This window comes from Dermacentor variabilis, chromosome 3 (assembly GCF_050947875.1).
Source record: "Dermacentor variabilis isolate Ectoservices chromosome 3, ASM5094787v1, whole genome shotgun sequence".
Lineage (NCBI taxonomy): Eukaryota > Metazoa > Arthropoda > Arachnida > Ixodida > Ixodidae > Dermacentor > Dermacentor variabilis.
The window spans coordinates 14,451,563-14,473,525 of NC_134570.1; the positions used below are offsets into that span (position 1 = coordinate 14,451,563).

At 50.1% G+C, this 21,963-nt stretch overlaps 1 protein-coding gene and 1 non-coding gene across 3 annotated transcripts in view; one reads left to right on the forward strand and one right to left on the reverse strand.

Annotated features, from left to right (window-relative positions):
- The window catches only part of Rim2 (replication in mitochondria 2), an 84,619-nt gene that overhangs the window by 19,708 nt on the left and 42,948 nt on the right, over positions 1-21,963 (forward strand). The window lies entirely within an intron of this gene.
- On the reverse strand, positions 13,001-13,075 carry TRNAS-GGA (transfer RNA serine (anticodon GGA)). Its single transcript has one exon. It is a non-coding gene; the product is annotated as a tRNA-Ser (tRNA).

Consider the following 21,963-nt stretch of genomic DNA (forward strand, 5'->3'; position numbering starts at 1 on the left):
TGACGCTGTCCTTTGTTATAATGTATTGCACAGGAGCAGGTGTCATCGCTCGTGTATTGTAATTGCTTAGAAATTATGGTCGCAACAGAGAGCGCATATGAAAAGCAGGATTTCCACAATATATACAAGGGCGAATCAAATGAAAGTGAGCCAATGCGAATATATGACACAGGGCACTTTATTTAAAAGTAGTCCCCATGAGCATTTACACATTTGTCCCACTGACTAACGAGTCTCATGATTCCTGTCTCGTAGAACTCCTTGGGTTGCTGCTTCAAAAACTCCGTAGCAGACTTCATGTCATCGTCCGACATGAAGCTGGTTCCCTTGAGCTGTTTTTTCAAGTGCTCCAAAATGTGGAAGTCGCAAGGCGACAGGTCTGGGCTGTATGGCGGATGTTGCAGTGTTTCCCACTTGAACTTTACAGTTTTGTATTAACCACATCAGCGACATGGGGATGGGCATTGTCGTGGAGCAAGATGACCCCATTCCTCAATTTTCCACGTCGTTTGTTCTTGATAGCGACACGCAGCCAACCCGACGTTTCACAGTATCGGAAACAATTGGTAGTCTCTCCAGGTTTAGCAAATTCGATCAGTAATGGCCCCTGACGAACAAAAAAAAGAAAAAGTCAACACCTTTCCAGCAGAAATGAAGGCTTGTGTTTTTGGGGTTGGTAAATTCAAATGTTTCCACTGTAAGCTTTGCCGTTGTGTTTCAGGCTCGTAGTAGTGGCACCATAATTCGTCCCTGGTCACAATTGCAGGCAAAAATTCCTCACCCTCATCGTGATACCGAATTAGATGAGTCAAGGCAGCACAGAACCTCTGTCTTCTGGCGGTGGTTCAAAATTTTGGGCATCCATTTTGCACACACGAGCCGATAACCAAGATGTTCATGAATTATGGTATGACCTGAACTGTTACTGATGTTCACACGCCCTGCCTATTCATTTATTGATTTATTTACAGTACCCCTAAAGGCCCTCGAAGGAGGGTATTACATAGGGGGGGGATACAAGAAAAGCAAGTGTACATTCAGGTACAGCATACATAAAAAGAAAAACATTTACAAGACGTGTTTTTGATTTTCGTTCAACAAGGCAGTGTAGTCATCGTAAGGAAAAAAAACGTTACATAAAAACGTCAGGAGCAAGCAACAAATCACAAAGCATAAAAATTATCAGGGAAACACACTTAATAAGGAAACATTTTAACAGCTTCTCACAGTAGTGCAAATTGTTTCCTTAAATTTGGCTATGTCAGTTTCCATGGCTATGTATGAGGGTAAATCATTCCAATCGATGATAGTGTGTGGTACGAAGGATTGAGCGAAAGTTAATGACCGACACAAAATGCGTTTCACTTTGTTAGGGTGATCGCGGCAAGGAAAGGTAATCGGCGGTGGCTGAAAGAAATCATCACGAAGTGAGGAATGGTGGAAAATTTTATGAAATAGTGATAAGCGGGAATGTTTTCGACGAAGGCTCAGATTGCAAACCGGCACGATTTTTTAAAGATGTAACGCTGGTGAATGTACAATAATCTGAAAAAATAAATCGAGCAGCACGGTTCTGCAGGGCTTCAAGGTTAGAGGCTAGATATACCTGATGTGGATCCCAAATTGCCGCAGCATATTCAATTTTCAGGCGAATGATTGTGGTATATGCCTGTTTTCGTACGAGTGGTGGCGCTTGCTTGAGGGTTCGTTTAAGTATTCCAAGAGTACGGTTAGCAGCTGCCAGGGTTAAATTTATATGGTGATGCCACGTTAGGTCAGACTGGAAATGAAGGCCAAGATATTTGTAGGAAGTGGAAGACTCAATCGCGCTGTTATTAATGAAGTAAGTGTTTCCAATTCGAGACTTTCGGCCGTTAAATGTCATGAACTTGGTTTTAGAGATATTAAGCGACATTAGCCATTTGGAGCACCATAAGGCAATTGCATCAAGGTCAAATTGCAAGCATTGGCGATCGATATCGGAGGAAATTCTGCGGTAAATTACGACATCATCGGCAAAGAGACGAACCCGGGACGTTACGCAAGAAGGAAGATCGTTAATATATATTAAGAAAAGTAAAGGACCTAGCACGCTGCCCTGGGGGACACCGGAAGTAACGTGGGCAAAAGAATTGTAGTTGTTAGCGGAAGTGAACTGGAGCCTGGAGGAAAGAAAATCTTTAACCCATGCGAGGACGTTAGGGTGAATGTTTAGGCATGCAAGTTTGAGAAGTAATCTGTGGTGCGGAACGCAATCAAAAGCTTTGGAGAAATCAAGGAAAACTGCATCTACTTGTAAACCAGCGTCAATGGATGAGTTTAAGTCATTGATGCTTATCTTCCGTTGTAGTCTAACCAGCTCTTGCAATTGTGTTGGGGTTGATTACACAGTGGCTTTAGCCTAGTCTTGTATCGTCCTTGCAACTTTCACGTCCTTCTTTTAACAGTTTGCTCCTATGCTTCACAGTGGCCAATGAAATGCAATGTTGAACATACACGGCAGCCATACGGCAACTAATTTATTTTTGGGAAACACCTTCAATTATCAAAAACCTCATGACAACATGCTGTTCAACTTTTGGAGCGTCCGTTATGTCACGCAGCCATGTTTAACCCAGTGTATGGGAGCATTAAAGAACATTTATCTTCACACCTGCATGTCACTTTTGTAATGAGAGATACATGTGTGCTATACGCATGCCTCACAGATCATGAACCTTGAACCCTTATTGCACGGGATGGGTTGGCTCACTTTCATTTGAAATGCAAAGATACAGCTTGATAAAGGGCAAAAAAGTGTCACAGGAAACAAATTTCACTGCAGATACACGCAAAACCTCAACAAGATGTTTAAATATAAGTATAATAAATCTACGTATCTAAGAAAAAGTCGCTATATATGATGCGTCAAACAAGGCAAATAAGCATGTTGTGCAAACACAGATCACAGAACTCTAAGGCACCCCTCCACGCCCCCCCCCCCCTCCACGTATGGCGCGTTACGGAAGGCGGCGCTCTTCCTCCCCGCTTTTCTTCCTTGCGCACACAAGACTGAGCCACCATCGTCGGCTCACCCATGCCCCTCTTCCCCCCCCCTTACGCTTTCACTCGCGCATGCAGCATGCGGTCACGATGTTACCGCCCCTGGACTTTATACGGAACATGAGGGCGACGGCAGGAATGCGCCTGGAGTGTCCATATAACTGCTGTCGCAATAATACAATAAGAGTATCCGAAAACTGAAGCGTCCCGTGGCCCATTACTTTCCGCAAAAAGTAATAAAATCGAACTTTCACCATGCGACAGTTCGCTTCGCCGCAACAATGTATTTTGTTTCTTTTGAAAGGGGGGGGGGCACCGAAATAAAAAAAAAACGCAGAGGAAAGTATGTTGGCCATAATCGAATGCTTGTATTGGGCGCCTGATGTGGTTACCGAAGAAATATCGAAAACGTGAGACGCATGGTCCACAGAGAACCATGCGCATACTGCTCGATATCCTACACCGGCGAGACAAAAATTGGAGGACGCTTAAGCTTCGCCTTCAAGAGTGGAACGCGACAGCGTTCCCATCGACCCGCCAAGGGGTGTAAGACAAAGCGCTACGGCGCAGGGATCACTTACAAGGCGCCCCGCATCGGACTTTGCGCCCACCTATCACACGGAGAGCGTCGAGCAACGCAGCGTTCTGCGCGGCAACGAAACGTGCGCCTGAGCAAACGGAACGAACCAAAGAACTCGGTGTCTCGGAGGGGGAAACGATCTACGCCAGCCAAACGTCGTGATCGGCACGGGCAGAGAGATAGATAGTAATCTAAAGAAAGGAACGGCGCTTGATTCTGCAACCCGCGTGGGAGCACGGCGAAGCGTCGCCAGGGGGAGAGGGAGTCGGGGCCGCAACGCGCCTGGCACCGGACCGCGCACAGCACAGCCCCAATGCGCGCATGGCGCGCCACCTGTCGGGGCAGCGCCGTACATTGAGAGGAGGGGTCTTCTGTGTTTGCCGCAAGATGGCTCTGCGTGTGCGGTAAGCGCAGAAGAAATGTAGCGGAAACGTACTTCGCTATTCGTGTAAATGCGACTTCTGTAAGTTACCTGCTCATAATTACCGATATACACCGCAGTATAACATTCTACGGCACGTTTTTAAGGCAACACCGCGGCACTAAAAGCGCGTTTGTACCGATTTCAAGCATCGAACTCGTGGCTGAGTGGTAGCGTCTCCGTCTCACACTCCGGAGACCCTGGTTCGATTCCCACCCAGCCCATCTTGGAAGTTGCTTTTTATTTATGAAGTGCCTGCCATGATTTATCGCTCACGGCCAACGCCGCGGACACCGACGCCGACGACACCGGCTTTTCTGCGACACGAGCTCCTTAACGCTATCGCGTTAAAATTTTCCGGAGAGGTAGCGCTCAAGTGAACGCGTTGCAATCCGTCGAGACCCCGTAGTGATGACCGCGAGCGACCATGCTTTGTTTTTTCTCGTCTGCTAGCCAGAAAGCGTCCAAACCTCTGCCAGGAGAAAATGCACTCGTCCAGAGAAACGCGAACGCGCATCGAAGTCCGCCGCGCGGTGGTCGATGCAGCCCGAGAAAAACGCATGCGCTCTGGCTGGTTCGGCAGCCCGCGGGTAGCGAGAACAAAAAAAGAAAGAGGCTCAATGTATCCTCGCGAATAGAAGTCCAAGTAGAAAAATACGAACGAAGTTACCCTTGCTGGCTTTCGTGTCTTGACATGGCTGCTTTGGCGCAGGTGAAAAAAAAAAAGTTGATATTCTTTTCTGTGACATGACGGCACAAATGAACCACCACAACGCTTCGTCTCATCGGACCTCGCTGCGTGCTTTGTCAACTTGTCTGATAGTGTGTTGAATTGGCTTCTCTCGTTGCATGGTCCGATGTACGATTTTAGGGAAGTCAATGCGCTTATGGCGTCAAATGTTTATAACAACATTAAGCCCACGTAGTTTAGGCACTGAAAATCTAAAGCACGACTAAATGTCCGTGCACCTTTCGTATCAACTGAGAACCTTATCCCCATAAAGTTTCAGAATTGAAATCCAAGCACTCCCTAGATTCAGCGGCCTCCGCAAGATGCAGCGGCGAGCTCGCTCGCCATCCAAAGGCCTTTGAAACTGTGCTCGGACGGAGCTCCTTGCGTTACCATATGTGACTCCCGGTGCATGGGCGTTGCCGCGAAATCCAGCTCGATTTCGCAATGTTCGCGCTAAAATGTCTTTTCGAGCGTGAAAAGGACATTCTAGACAAAATCGAGCATGAATACCGGCGCCGGGGGTGTGTTTGGTTGGCGGCGCATGCCAGCACGAAAAAATTTCGGGGGGGGGGGGAGCTTGAAGCTCCCCCTCCCCTGCTACGCCCATGACTTGTTTCTTTGCAGGGCTTTCTCTGTTGTGCACGTCGCAAGACAGTGTTTACGATGCAACATCCATTATTTGTCTTACAAGTTGCGACTGAACCTGATCAATTTGCTTTCGCGTTCGTACATATCTAATTAAGGTATCTGTAGCTTGAGATCACTATGGCTAGTCTTCCGCCATTTGTTAGCTTTTTCACACTTGGTCTCGGAGCAGGCGGAAGCGGAAAGAACGTGACAAAATCCGCCCGCCTAGGCGGGAAAACGGGCGAAAATCCAGGCGGCGAAAAAATCGGTCCCGGACCGATTTTTTCGCCACGGCGAAGTGGAACCGCTCTCCGCCTCACCGGAAGCTGCACTAGCATGTAAACAGCCGGTCGTAAAATTTAACATTTTCCGTTATTCATTGTCTATTTTTAGGAAGAGCAATTAGCTAAAACTATCGAAACTATGTCTCTGTTTATTTTCCATGCTAGACGAAAGTTAAAACCGATACGCGCAGTTGTGCGAAACGATAGCTTGTAGTAAGTGATGGGTCAATGAATGAACATATGTCTTGAAATAGTGTAATGAACAGCGCCACCACGCGGACATACGTACGCAAACTAGATGGATGCGGGCGAAAGCGGCAGTGGCGAAATAAATGTGAACATCTTGCACATGCGCGGAAAAGATTTTCCGGCCGCTTTGGCTTTTCCGCCCGCTTGCGGTTTCCCAAATGTGGACGTAGCCTATAGTTGCTGCTCGCTTTTGCTCTGCCACAGCTGCGGCTCCCACAGACTGCTCAGTGTCGCTGCTTGGCTCCGAAGATTCCGGCCGTTGTCGCGTTTGTTGTCTCCGCTTGCATTCGCCTCGACAGTTGACTACTGTAAGGCGCCGCCTTACGCTCGTCTGCCTCGCCTGTCTGCCTCGCTGGAGCGCGTGCGGAGCGGCTCCTGGTCGGCGGCTTCCCGGGTCTGCTGCCCCGTCCCGACGCCTGGATGCGCGTGTCCTCGTCGCTGGTTTCGACGTTACCACGAGGACAGTTTCGCGTCGTTTCCGGAACGTCAGAAGAGCCTTCGGCCATGTGCAAGTCTTGATATTCGGCTGCGTTTCGTAACTTGGCGCTGTACATTCGCGAGCTCGTCGCCGGGTTCTTTTCGTCGCCCGATCGACGCCGTGGCTGTCTGCCTGGCGCCTCGCATACACTTGGCAGCCGCGCTACTCGTCTCGCACAGTTTCGCAAGCCGGGAGGAGGGGCTGGTCCGAGCGTGTCCAGAAATAGCCCGCCGCGCGTTTGGCCCGTCGGCGGTTGCCCCCCGGCCGTTCCTGCTTTGCCGATGCTCCTCGCAATGTTGTGACGAGGCTTTGAACTCCCCACACTTCGGCGCAGCCAAGCGCCCGTTTTCATGTGCAGACCGGGCCAGCGCCTTGATCGCGCAGTGTTAGGTACGGGACCTTTTCCTGAGCCTACTTCGAGTTCACCAGACCACATCGAATCGCGTCACAGCTAATTAAGGAGCGCAGAAGCACATCTACCACGTTCTCGAGGCGCCCCACGTCCAAACAAGTTGGCGTCCCCCACCTCGTGCGCCGCAGGTGGAGCTATTCACTGCTTGACTCTTCCCGAAAGTGTAGCGGGAGCCTGGCACGGTTCCAGGTAACGTAGGTCTCGAGCAAAGCTGCTTTGCGGCACTGAAACGTCGCTCTAAGACAACCTGTCTCCCCCCCATCCGCCTATTGTGACGGCGCTTGCAAGCCAGGAAGGCAATACTGCAGAGAGAAGTAAGCCCTCGGACAATTGGAGCCCAAGGAGCGACCCTCTGCGCCGGGTGTGACACAATTGCACGGGCGCCTACCATTGGCCGAAAATGACGCCACCTGTGCGGGCTCGCCGATTGGCCGAACGTGAAGTGACTTCGAGACACCGAAGGGGTTAAAAGCCAGCGACCGGGAGCAGCAACAGAGCATTCCTTCATTCATCTCTTTCGAGCTTCTTGCGACGGGCCGCAGCGTCCGAGTTGCTGCCGGCCCGTAATGACTTTATGACTGTTAATTCCTTTGTACTCTCACTGTAAATAATGTAAATAAACCTGCAGTTTTCATCTCAAAGCCCTCCTCAACCTCGGCCAACTCCCGCACCCAACGGCAAGGTCCAAAATCTGGGGGACAGCAATTGGTATTATTGTCCTCCAGATCTAACAGCAGTAGCCCGATCGTCTTGCGGGCTCGGTCTAGATTTTTTTTTTTTTTTTGCGTGAACTTTTTGTTGCTGTACAGGAGTCGCTGTGGTGGTAGTGAAATATGTTGTTCTTACTGTTCGAGTGCTTGAAAGCCGATCTTGAGAGCTCTCGTTCGCGGCGGAATGTGCAAGTCGGAGGTGGAAAGAGCGTGTTGATTCGATCGTGTGATGACCGGGATGCCATTCTTGAACTGTATGAGCCGTTGAGTGTGTCCGACGTACCGACGCTTGCGTAGCCCATAGAAAGCAGGAAACTAAGCCACGGCAGCACGCTTAGGTAAATAGCTCTTTCATCCCTCACCCACCTCCAAAGCAGAAAACCGAGTTGTGCTGAAGTTCGTCAAAAGTTCGTGTCGTTTTTGTGACTTCTTATTTGACATCTTCGTAATCGAATTTCTCTTACCGATTAAACAGACCAATGCTAACGACGAAAATATACGACCGGGAACAACAGTTGCTTTGGCACCATAGAATCCTGCCGTCATTATCAGCGTTTTCAGCACAGCCCTCGGCTGTATCTCAAGTTTTGTTCATTTCGGTCATGTGTACCGCAGAGCCTGTGTTGAGTGAATTGGTACTTCGAAATACATATCACCACGGAATGAACTGACCATTGAAATCGCATCACCGCGTCCATAGCACGCCCGTGTATATTGAGCAAACAGTTTGTTAACGATAATAGAGGTCGTATTGTATCACAAGCCCTACGGACATCCAGGAATGTGCTCAGTCGCCTGTTGTAGGCTCCTACTTCAATAGCTTGACTGAGCTTGTGTGCCGAACACGGGCGGAAAAGAATCTTCGACTGAAGCGCTGGCCCATCCGAAGCCAGCCTGTGCGATGTCGATCGAGGAGGAATTCGTCCTGACGGAAGTAACAGTATTCCCGTGTCGTCTGTTCGGTCGGCACTGGCGCCGCCTGCGCGCGCGCATTTCGTTCGTCCCTCGTCGGTGTCTGGTTGCCATGGCATGGCGCGCACTTCCTGAGGAGGAACCGTCACGAGTGAGGATGCATATGGCTTCTCGTTTGCACTGCAGTTGGAACGGTGAGAGCAGAAATCTGAGGCCGGGTATGTGCGAACATATCAAACTCCCGGTTGGCCCGACGTTCCGAAAACCGATTATTTGATTGAATAACAGTGTGAGTCTCAAGCCCTGGGCATGCATCGAGTCGCGCGAACGTTGGGAAGCGACGGGTTGCCGTCTGAGGTTCGAAGAACTTCGCTTGAAGGGGGAGGGCAGCAGTCGTTAGTTCGAACTCTATTACGGGGGTCTCCAAGGGAAGTGCTCTGGTTAACCCTTGAGTAGTGGTCGGCACGAAATGAATCGGTGAAGTTGCAGCAGCAGCATAGTTTTAGAGCCGCAGAAGGTGCACACCAAGGACATATGCCACGGATTGGCGTACGGCGGAATATATAATTTAAGGGCGAGACGAGATACATATATTTGACGGTCTCCAAACCGGACTGCTGTTAACACGGAATACTCCTTATACATACAGAATTAGGTATCCGATTATGGACTCTGCTAGTTGGTTGCCCCAGTGCTTTTACTGCGTGGTACGTCTCTCTGCAATGCCTTGATAGTGTAGAGGTGAACCCCATATGTGACGGCCTCTGGAAGCTTCACTTGATTGACGTATCCAGCACCTTGTTTAATCTGAGAATGCCACTGGGCGAGTGTACAAGGTGATCACTTTTAAGTTTTCCAGAATTTTTAAAGATCGCCTGTTGCAGATAACGTAATTTTAGTAATTGAGCTGGATTATTCATAGGCGGGCAGGCATGCACGGTAAATCAAAACACATATTCAACAATTTTTTTTTTAATTCGCTAATTAACTTCTGAAGTAATCACGTTACGGCACATATTGCACTTTACAAATTGTGGCTAGTGAGCTTGCAAAAGCGTATCCACTTAAAATGAATTTCCAGAGTGACGCCAGTTTGGAGATGACACCAGTCTTCTGTGGCCCCGTAGGGTGACTGATAAGTCATGAACCCATTGGAAGTGAGCTGGCTTTGCGTGGGTGGTGTTCTTTCGAAAAACAGCACAGTTACTAGTCTGCGCTCGTATGCGCTTCTCTTATCCATCGCCTATATGCCAGTGCGTGTGCGTGCGCGCGCGCATGCACGCTTGACCGGGCAGATCTCTCGCGAAGTGGCTCGCACAAGTTTTCTGCGAACGTCCACAGCGATTACTGCTGCTAGCTGCCCCTAGCGGGGCTCGTTGCCAGTCTAGTGCGCGTGGCCGAGGAGGAGCCGCCGGGTGTGGGCCAGAGGTGCCTGCGCGTCCCAAATCAATGCGTGAAAGGGTTGTGCCCGACCTTGCCCATTCAAGGGGCCGGTTTGTTGATTGCACCGAAATTGTGCTCGTGAAAAAGAAAAGAGGGCGCAAGTGTCTGGAAGAAGCCGGAGTTCAGGCGTGCTGCATACGCGTGCGTACATGCGGCCCCGATTTGCGACTGCCCTTGTCTCGACGGTCCCCGAACCGTATACGTCGTGGTGTGACACAGGACAGACGTGCGTTAGGTGCTTCGCCGCCGCTGTCCAGTATTGCTCGCGTGCAGGCGCGCGATGAGGTGACAGACAACAGCTGCGTCCAAAGAAAGTGCCTGTCGGCACGCGCAGCACGAGTGATGGAATTTTTCTTTTCCACCGACTTCCATAACGATGTCTTCCGATACGCCTCCACCTATCGCGTGACGCCAATATTGTGCACTGCCTTCTCTGCCGCCTATGGCCTAGAACTTCCTCTGGCCTCAACGGTACCCGTTCTAGTTATCCAAAGCGCTGCCTTCACTTCAGGAAAAATGCTTCGAGCGTTGGATCGGCTGTCTCCAGGGCACTTTCCTGCGCTTTTGACGATGCATTGAGCTGCTAGGTACGCAAGAGTTGCAGGGAGACAGGGTTTCCTTCCGCGACGAGCGCCGTGAGGCATTCGTGTAGAACTGCGAATTCTCTAATGTTCATCCTAATCAGTCTACCCAGTTTGTCACAATTTCTTCCGATTCCGCTTTGCTCCAGAGGGCATTAGCACCAGACCAGAGTCGCGTTGCGCTTGCTATCGCCTCGTACGGGCGGATCCGCAGCAACATCTCCTGCCCTCCTTCGAACAAGACTGATCCAATGTCAAATCAAAAGCACTCGATCGTGGTGCAAAGATCACTCATCGGTGCAGCCGCGATTGATATTACAAAATTGGCATAAAGGACCAGGACATCTCGGCATACGCGAGTCCAGAGGGGATGTCCGGATGGCCTGACGCCCCCCCCTCCCCCTCTTAAAAATTGGTGTCAAGTCCTCGTTAAGTCCTTCTTCCCAGCTGTTACTGATTACTGGAGAGAACCCGTCAGCACTTATAAAAAAACTAATTATCATCATCAATCGCCGTCTCATTCACCCCTTGAAAAAGCCTGCATCCGTGGCCGCGTCCTGGACATGTCTGCAACCGCTTTAAACTTTCAGTGCCTGGCGAGGCGAGGCTTGTGTTGCAGGGGTGCATTCGGAGGTGCTCGCCCCCTCCGACCATATTTATTTTAATTCGTAAGCATTTCCATGCCTACCCAACGATGAAACCCGTCCGTCCGCCGAGTAAGACGGTCGCTTTCAAGACGGGGCCCGCAGTAGCGAGCGAATTCGCCTTCGTGCTGCCTCTCGCTTCAACGCGAGCTAAGCGGCGAGAACACAGTGCGGCCGCAGCTATCAGCATTCGGCGCACTGTGTCCCCATCGCAGATCGCGTTGAAGATAGGGCCCGCGCCGGACGCAGCCGCCGCCGGAGTTTATCATGGTTCATGTTTCGACGCGGATGGATAAGGAGCTAAAGTGCGATAACGACTTATAATGATCGGAACGTCAACAGCGCACCTGGCGCCGCCGTCCGCAGCAGTTGGTGTCGTTGCAGCGTTGTCGTTTGTACTAACCGCATCAAGTTTCATAACATTGTTAATGACACCGGGCTGCGTGGAGGTGAGCAAGCGGCGCAATTCTTACGCCTGCCTAGACAGCCTAGAAGTTCCTGCGGGATCTTTTTCTCTCCTTTTTAACGTTAGCTGTGCCCCAATTCCGTCGGCAAATCGCAGCATTTGCTTGCGCGAAATAATTCCGTGAACGCACCTGCTGACGTACAGCTCCTCACGAAACGCGGAAGCCCAGATAATTGGTACATAATCGGTAATCGGCAGCTAGAGCTGCCTTTTAATAGCAAGAGCTTGGTGGCGCAACCCACCGCCCAATTCCAAAGGGGACGCTCATAACTTCCATCCATCCATCCATCCATCCTAGTTCGACGCCTGGAACAGCGATTGGTCCTTTCGCGAGCACTGCCGCTGCGCGTATGGCTGAATTCTATGCGCTGCTTGAGAATTGTTGAATGATTGGTTGTTACTTTTTGTGTGTGTGTGTGTGTGTGTGTGCGTGTGTGCGTGTGTGCGTGTGTGTGTGTGTGTGTGTGTGTGTGTGTGTGTGTGTGTGTGTGTGTGTGTGTGTGTGTGTGTGTGTGTGTGTGTGTGTAAGGTTTTATCTTAGTGTGTTCAAGGTTTTAGTGTGTGTTAAGGTTTTATCGCAGTTAAGGTTTTATGTTCCAGCAACGATAAAAACCAGAGTGATCCGCGAAGGGAATGCGTTCTTATCGTCATTTATATCCGCGTGGGACAACTCTCTCTGTTCGGAGCCTTCCTCCTCCCATTATCTCGCTTGTCTGTCTTGTAGTGACCTGATGCTTTTGGGTTGTGCTTCTCCTCATTTTCCACTCATTTCACAGCAAGACCACAACGTGCGCTAAAAGACACGGTAGACATCCGCTTCTTTCGCTCAGTGAGCGATCGCGATATTGCCGCGCCGCGAGCCGATTGCGACACTTTTACCTCTTCTGCCTGACGAAATCTCTCTAGCATGATAAAGTGCTCATTGACGCATGCGCCATGGGGCCCCTGCACGCGACGCTGCGATGGAACCTCGTTGCCTGTTATTAGCCCCCATTCATGTTCCATGTGTCGATTAGCTGGTGCGTCACTGTTGTTTGAATAAAGGGAAAATGAGACATCCACCCGTTCGTAGCAATTGCTACAAAGGAAACCCATACGGGTTCCTCGAAAGAAAAGCCTCATAGTTGAAGAAAAATTCGTCCTGGTCTGGCACTCGAACCCGGGACCACCGCCTTTCCGGGGCAGCCGCTCTACCATCTGAGCTAACCAGGCGGCTAGCAGATGGCAGGGCGAAGTCGAATTTGTCAACAACACGAAGCAAAGGCAAGAGTTTGACGTAGTAGTTCTGCGGAAACCCGCAAGGTGGAGAGAAGCAATGAATAAAGGGAAAATGAGACATCCACCCGTTCGTAGCAATTGCTACAAAGGAAACCCATACGGGTTCCTCGAAAGAAAAGCCTCATAGTTGAAGAAAAATTCGTCCTGGTCCGGGACTCGAACCCGGGACCACCGCCTTTCCGGGGCAGCCGCTCTACCATCTGAGCTAACCAGGCGGCTAGCAGTCACTGTTGTTTGTTCGCTCGTTCTCGACAGCTATAGTCAGCGCTGTCCTTAACGATGTTCGTGCCGTTCTTGACTCAGCAGTTGGGGGCCCCCACCGAATGCAGCGCGCGTCGAGAGCAGGTATCGCTGAAACGTGCGCCTTTCTCGAGGCTCTTGCGAGGCAATCATGTGTTGCGCATTTGCGATAAATGGCGTCTGCTTGCTTGGAAACGAGCCGACGAGGCAGACCCGCGTTTTTAGTCCGTTAGCTCGCCGATCTGTCGACACATTGTGCCCGCGGTCACTCAAGCTGCTTAAAATCGTTGAGCCAAATTGAAGTTGTCTTCATGTGCAGCAGAGATTGGTAGTGCTTGAGATTTTACGGCATGGTCTCTGCGCAAGGCAAGCTCTGTTGACTTTCTCTCGTATCGTCTGCTGCTGCGTGCGCTCGGTTGCCAGGTCTGGCGGCCCAAGCGCGGTTCTGTTGTCGCCGCCACGGTGCCATCGTGCCCGGTGCGTCCCTGACGCCGTTCTTTGCAGGTCCGGGTCTCGCCGCTTGATTCGCGCCTTCCTCCGCTCGGTCGCATGAAATTTGGGCCGAGTCTCCCGCTGCATGCAGGTCGCTTGCCATATTTCAGTCGAGTCGAAGCAGCTTTGTACAGCCCTGTCAGCTTACCGAGATTGGGCTCCGAGAGGCATTTGGCGACAATGCGTAATTACTTGCCCAGTGTGCGTGTGAGTGCCCTAGGCTTTCTTTCCTTCGGTTTTTGTCCTCGTGCTGACACTCAATCTGTTTATCACCCGTCGTGTTGTCCTATCTGGAGGTGTACCTTCTCGGTCTTCTGTGCTCACGGCACTGCACACAAGGACTGGTTGCGGCGCCTCCTCGCCGTACAGCGCTGTCAAACAACTACCAGCTGGCCTGTGCCGTTGAGGTCACGCGGTGCCAGCTTGAATTGATCGTAATAGGGGATGCGAGCAACATATTAGCAGTATGTATCGAGCTCCGCTTGCAAGCGGGCCATGGTGCTGCCCACGCGTTGTTTACGGTGCGCGAGCCGACGTTTGCGGCACCGACTCGCCGTGCATCTTTTGGAAACATTGTCGCCGCGGCGATAGCGCGCCCATATCTGGCCGGCACGGTCCCGATAGCGGCGGTTACGGACGAAATTAGGTTCCGTCCCTGCGGACGTGCGTCGGCGGGACACGGCGATAAACGTCCGCAGTGCCGCCGGCCCAGACACAACAACGGCGCCCCGTGGGGGGTCAGCTGTTGCCCCTCTCAGGGCTGTTTTGCAGCACTTGACCGTCTTCCTGGAATTCCAGTTTCTTGCCATGGCGAAGCTTGTGTTCAGTGACTGCCGCGTCTGACAAGGCACGGCGCCCCACTGTTTCCCCAAAGCGCCCTACCGCACGCGGGTAATCGTACGCGTCTGAGAGGTCGTGCGTGCTTTGTCGTACGCGTCTAGAGGAGGGAGACGCGCAGGAGGCGCGCGCGTCAAGAAGGGTTGATTTATTTGCTTCGTCACGGTACAGTGTAACAACAGGAGCCGGAGGGGAAAGCCGTTCAAACGACGGCTTGGGGGATCCTCCGCCCCCTTTGTGAACAATGGCAGCAGCTGAAAGACATCACAATATCACAGCATTTTTTTTTAAAGTGGCACATTTTTTTACATAAAGATCAAGACAAAGGAAAACTGAAAACATAGTTTGTACATAGCTTATACAAAGAAAACTGCTGCAATTTTCTGCACTTAAATTGCTGCTAAGCTTATACAACAAAAAGATCCGCTAATTCTGCGACACTTAAATGAGACACATCTATACCTTTGCTAGTGTAATTATTTAGAATTCACGGAAGAGTACATCGAAGCATCTGAAACCCATAATTAGTAGGAAAGTAAGGAACGTTCCACATTTCTGTATTTCTTGTTTCATAGGCCTTTTCCTTTAAGCAAAGATTCGCCATCTCCATGAACAAAAAGTTTGAGCGTTTGTAGCTAACACAGTACTCTCATAGTAGTCTGTGTTGATATAGGTCAATCACTTTGATTATGCCATATTTGTTAAATAGTGGTTCGCTAGGTGCTAGAACTATAGCGTTGTCTGTCAGCCTCAGTATTTTCTTCTGTATTCTCAGTAATTCTAAATACAAGGTTACTGGAAATACAAGGTTATTCTGGAAAGTAATTTGTTGACCTTTCAAATGAGAAACTACGGCTTTTGTTTTAGTTGAATATATTTTTAACTTATTGTTACTTGTCCAGTTGTCTAAATTCTTTACTAGAAAGAATAAGATCTGATGCTGAGGTGATAAATATGCTCGTGTCATCTGCATAGATAATAAACTTAACCTCTGGGGAGATATGGACTATGTCATTAATATATGAAGTGAACAATAAAGGACCAAGATTGTTCCCCTGTAGTACACCTGAAATTATCTTCTTCTTATTTGATACGAAATCATTTATAGAAACAAATTAAACATATATGCGCCAGATAGCTTTGAAGTAACACGAATGGGAGCCCGCGAATGCCGTAATGGTTTAATTTTTCAAATGCAATGCCGTGGTGAATGTAGTGAAATGGCTTGTGTGAAATCCACAAAAATTCCGACTAAATTTTTTTTTTCACACTGTTGTAGGATGTATTCTTTTCGATCCAGTAGGGCGAGTTCTGTAGGCTTATGTTTTTGGAAGCCATATTGTGATTTTCTCAGGACATATTTGGTGCAAAAACAGGATAAGCGACTAAAAATAACTTTTTCGAAACTTTTAGAAAATACGGGGAGAATAGATATCGGTTGATAATTTGCAACGTTATGCTTGTTCCCCTTTTTGTAGAGAGCTTCTACGCGTGCCGTTTGCATTTTCTAAGGAAGAACCCCTGTCGAAATACAGATTGAATGTGTGTTAGTGGAGGACTAATCTGATCAATAACATATTTCACTGGTTTTATGTGCATGCCATCGGCGTCGCAGCTGCGACTGTTTCTTAAGGCAAGGAATACTGTTTCTGGTTCAATAGTACCTGCTAAGAAAAACGTTTGTAGTTTCTGGACCCAGAGTTCGGCAAGCAGCGGTTGATCTGTCGTTAAAGTCTCTGAAAACGAAGTAATCATTAAGAACGTTGGTCATATCCTCTCCACTGACCAAGTTTCCATCATGGAGCACCTCCTTAATTTGTTCTGTTCTCGGATTGCAGCCTATCACCAAGAGTTTATTTTAATCCATAAAACATATCGTTTTGAGCACAAAGTAAATGTAAATGTGGCGAGTTGATGTTACACGTTACCTTGCGTGAACCACTGCTGTTAATCTGCGTTGTCCACATAACACGAAGGGTTGTTCATGATCACTGAGGTGGTTGAGCATTATCGTTGCCTCACATGGCACATCGCATCGTGGCAGAAGTGTACAGAAGAACATTTCCTCAACAACGGCTAGTCAGCGAGGGGAATGCTCTTGGTCGTTCGACTATTGGAAAGGAGCCTTCGGACGTTTGACATACGGACGCGGCAGCGACGCCAGCTGCAAGCGCTCTCTTCAGGCTACGGACGATTGTAATGTTTACGCTATGTTTGGATCCCACCGATGGCATCGGTTGTTGGGAACTCGGCACTGACGCCCGTGGTTGTACCTGGGTCGCAAGCCCCAAGGGTAGCGTTGGCCTGGCGGCCTGGGGTACAACTGGAAGCATCCGAAGGTCCCGGCAAAGCATGAGTCGACTGGTAACAACAAAACAACTTGTTTATTTTAACATCGCAAAGAGTTGGCGGTCAGGTTGACCGAAGTAGAGAGACGGGAGAGCACTTTACTCAACAGAAGAAATCGGAGCCCTCCTTTTTGGCGTCCGGGGGCAGCTGTTTTTATACTCTCGCAGTTGAGGGCAAGAAGGAACCCCTCAATAGACGAGCACGTGATTGTACAATGGGCTAAGGTGACGCACACTGCCGCCGGTCGGGCACAAAGACTGGAAGGAGAGGGTGACCCCCTGCTGTCGCATCGCCTGGTTCGGGCACAATGACTGGAAGGAGAGGGTGACCCCTGCTGTCGCATCGCCTGGTTCGGGCACAATGGCACATACACTCACACACGCACATGAAGACACGTGGCATCGGAACATGCCTGGAAACGCCTGGAAACGCCTGGCGGGGAGCGTTGCGGCGACGCCGAACGGGCCAAAATGTCTGCCGCCCCGCCGCAGTCGCGCCGGCAAAACCGTGCGTCGCAGGCGAAACGCAACAGACCACGCCCGGCGGGGAGCGTTGCGGCGACGCCGAACGGGCCAAAATGTCTGCCGCCCCGCCGCAGTCGCGCCGGCAAAACCGAGCGTCGCAGGCGAAACGCAACAGCTACAACAACCCAGCACCCGCTTTTTTGTCGCATCGGAAAGCAAGCACAGCACGTGCCGTATGCGCACAAACTGTGGAACGCTACCGCGGCGGCTGGGTGGGCATGGTGACGACGATGATGATTTGTTGGCATCCCCTTTGAAACGGGGCAGAGACGAATCGTCGCCTAGCCTGCTTGAGTTACTCGGGTATGCTATCGATGCTTTTGCTTATAGCATTCTTGTATACATCTCTTTAATGGTCTCTACCTGCCTTGCATCACTGCCTATGCCTGTAATGGATCCAGTCGTATCAATCTGTTCCCTGCTTGTTTTCCATCAATACTTTAAACTTCTCTTGCTTATATCGGCCGCTGACCGGTTGATACTTGTCTACTTTAAAGCCAAGCACTTTTGGAAGTTGTACGTTACGTGCTGGTCTGGCTGAGTGAAACTCTTCGTTAGTATGTGCTGAGTGATTTCCAGATTTTTGCTGCAGCATACACATGAATCACCTAAATGCGAATATTTGCAGTGCTATGTTTTTGTCCTTAGACAACCAACTCGAGCCTTAAATAGTAAGGCACTTCCATTTATGTTATTGTACAAATATTCCCTTCTAATTTCTTCTCATTCTTGTAAATCTTCTTGGTCTTTTTCGTTTCCAGTCTTTGCATCGAATTCGCTGCCTCTGTTTCTCTGACTTTCTGATTGCTCCTGGTTGTCTGTCTGCACTTTCAATTACCCTGTACTTGGTTGCCAACTTTCTTGACTCCATTCCGTGTCCACTCTTTTTACATACAGATATTTGTGCACTTTGGCCGCCCATTTGTTTTGATCCTCATTCTTGTCTTGCTTCAAAACTATTTTGCTCTGCATTTATCTGACTTCAAACGAGGCCAGACCGATGTCCTCGTTCACTGCGTTATTTGTGGTTTTGCCGTGGGCTCCCAAACCCACTGATCTTTGGTTAACTTCTAAACCCGACAACATATCCGATCTTAGAATAAGAGAGTTTTTTTTATTTAGTTTAGGGGACGCAAGGCGTTGGGGCCTCTAGCGATTGGGTGCGTTTGCGTACGCAAGCAGAAACACGTTATAGGTTAGCGGCCCCAAACGCAAGCCGAAGTGAGGTCGCATGCGCTCGCAGCGCCATCAACATCTGATCTTTGCTGCGTTATCATTCTTTAAAACATGAAATCAAGCCTATGAAGTAAAGCACATAAAACTATTCTTATTAAAAGCAGTTAATAGAGAGGTTTAGAGTGTCTGGTATTCGGGTAAACTCAGGCTGGGGCGTTGGGGCGGAGCGATGAACAAGAGCGTCCTGCATGGTGCAGCCACCTGGTGGCGTAAAGCTCAAACAGACAAACAGCTAATATTGCAGTAACCAAGTGTATTTTACTTTGCTGCGGGTATAAATTTTTGGCAGCAACACAATTACGCCAGTGCCAAAAATTTACACCAGCAGCGAAGTAGAATAGACTTGGTTACAGCAATATTAGCTGCTTTTATCCGTTTGAGCTTTGCGCCGCCAGGTGGCTGCACCATGCAGGCCGCTCCCGTTTATCGCTCCGCCCCAACGGCGTTTATCCGAATACCGGACACGCTAAACCTCTCTAATATATATAAAAACGACGTCTGTCGACACTTGGCGAAAGATCTATTAGATTATCTACCCACTAGCTACTCGTAAGTTCTACACCGCGAGAGTCACGTGGGTAACGTGACCACTTAGGGGCAGCGATGTTTTCGGCCGGCCAAACAACCCTGAACTTATTGAGTCATATTATATCAAAAAGAAGGGACAAGCATGCATCAGTGACACATCAGTCATACTTTACAATAGGGAGGCACGTTTTTCTTGATAGTATGTTTAAGTGAGCCACGCCTTTGGTTTTTTGTGATTTTGGGTTGTTCTTCTGTTACGCTGCTGATACCCTGATGCGCCTGCGCTGGTATGGTCTGATATATAAGTGTTTTTTCTGGAATAAACCTCAGTTGTTAGTTTGCGCCTGTCCTGTCTTCTTACATGTGATTGTCTAGAAAGCGCAACCAATGTTTCCTATTACAATGAACCAACTTGCCCAACAACGCATCCTGCCAAACAACCCAAGGACGCAAGTAGACGTAGCGGTCTGCGCATGCGCAGTACCGTCGCCCCTAGTTCTTGCGTACGCAAGCCGCTTGCGTCCCCTAAACTAAAACTCTCTATAGAGTGGCATTTGCGGACGTCAGCGCTGACACCTCCTTTCCAGATTCCACGCACCTCCTCGTACGTATTGTGGCCCCAAAGCGATGCGCGGAAGCCAGCCCCGACTGCTGGTGTTGCCATTGAAACCCAGGGGCGTGCGCTAGCAAGACCACAACAGCGCTCGGAAAATCGGGAGAAGAGACGGGGAAAGCTTCGCTTTAAAATTCACGCAGAAACTCCTCTGGGAGTAGTCAAAGTATGCGTAAGCATTGTGCCAGTTGCCCATCATCTCCACGTAGCCCGGTGTCATTATCAGTGTTACGAAACTTGATCCGGCCAGTAGAAACGACAGCGCCGCAGCGGCAAGAACTGCTGCCGACGGCGGCTCAAGGCGGATCAATCGTAGTTTAATAATAATAATATTTGGGGTTTTACGTGCCAAAACCACTTTCTGATTATGAGGCACGCCGTAGTGGAGGACTCCGGAAATTCTGACCACCTGGAGTTCTTTAACGTGCACCTAAATCTAAGCACACGGGTGTTTTTCGCATTTCGCCCCCATCGAAATGCGGCCGCCGTGGCCGGGATTCGATCCCGCGACCTCGTGCTCAGCAGCCCAACACCATAGCCACTGAGCAACCACGGCGGGTCAATCGTAGTTTATCCTTCAGTAATTACTAGAGGGAACGATCATGGCGCTCGAATCGCTCAGCCAGCGTGGCAATGATGGGAATTACATGGATTTGCCTGATCTTCACGCTTGTGGCTTCAGACGTTCTTGCAACTTCGTTTATTACGCTTTATCTGCATTCATTGTCGTAAATTTAGGAGCAATCAATTTTTTTTTTCTAAGAGCAGAAGACCCTACCAACACACACACACAATTACTGCTAATTGAGTGGTTCATCCTGTCGAGGTGCGCCGAATGCCGACAGCCTTGTGGGAGCTTTTACGCGCAAGCGTAACTCTCCAGCTCGTGAAATCGACGGTGTTTGTCTAAGCCGCGAAGCAAGCGAACGAGGGAGGCGCCTGGGCTTCTGTGCTAGCTCCATTTTGTCTGCTGTTACGTTTCGCCTACGACGCGCGGTATAGCCGGCGCGGATGCAGCGGACGCCGGGGCTTCGTTCAAAGCGGCGGACATTTTGGGCCCGTTCGGCGCCGCCGCTACGCCTCCCCGCCAAGCGCGTCCAGGCATGTTCCAATGCCACGTGTCTTCGTGTGTGCGTGTGTGTGTGCATGTTGGTGCCCACGCTTGTCAAAGCGCGGCAGCCGGGGAGAGGAGCTCCCCCAACTGTGAAGCGAGGAGGTCTGATCGGCGCCGGCCCTGCGGATGCGTCACCTACTCGTCTCAACGTGTCTCTCAGCATGTCCGTGCCCCGCGTCACGTGCGCCTCTGACGAGACGTTCCTTCTTGCCCTCAACTGCGAGAGTATAAAAGCAGCTGCCCCCGGACGCCAAGAGAGAGGCTCCGATTTCTTCCGTCGAGTAGCGTGCTCTCCCGTCTCCCCACTTCGGTCGACCTGACCGCCGGCTCCTTTGCGATGCTAGAATAAACAAGTTGTTCTGTTACCAGTCGACTCATGCTTTGCCAGGACCTTCGGATGCTTCCAGTTGTGCCCCAGGCCAACGCTACCCTTGGGGCTTGCAAACCGATTGCAACAACTCGTGTCAGCGGTGAGATTGCAACACTGCAAATTTAATTAGCACTATGGGCACCGATAAAGCAGAAATTTGTGGATAAAAATCGTTAAGCGTCCTTCGTGCTCTTTATAACTAGCACTTAGAAACACAGTCTGACACGCATATGCCAGAAATTGCGCTGCTGGAATGTTTGCTATTAATGGATAACGAGACAAATTTATGAAGAACCAACCCCGCTTACTATTGAAGAATGCGTTGAGCATGCATTGGGAGGTGGTTATTTGCGGCATCGTGGGGAGTGCTCGCCCTTACCACCGTGCGTTACCCGTACGCGGAAGCCAGCCGGTACTTCGAGCGCCACTTCACCAAACAATGCGTTGGGAACCCCGTGCAGCGCCTGCCACCGCCTCTGATCGCATACGCTATCCCGGCCACGGCAGCCGCCTTTCGATGGGGGCGCAACGCGAAAGCACTCGTGTACTTAGGTTTAGGTGCACGTTAAGGAACCCCAGGGGGTCCAAATTTCCAGAGTCCCCCAACTACGGTGTGCTTTATAATCAGATCGTGGTTTTGGCACGTAAAAACCCCATAATATAATTTCTGGTCGCAGACGTCTGAACGACAGCTTCTCAAAGCGCGATAGAGGTTCTTGGGTGTTGTTGTCAAGTGGGAGAAGTGCAGCGCAGTAACTGTTTCTGCTAGCCGCCTTGCAGGAACGTGCGTAAACAGTGCA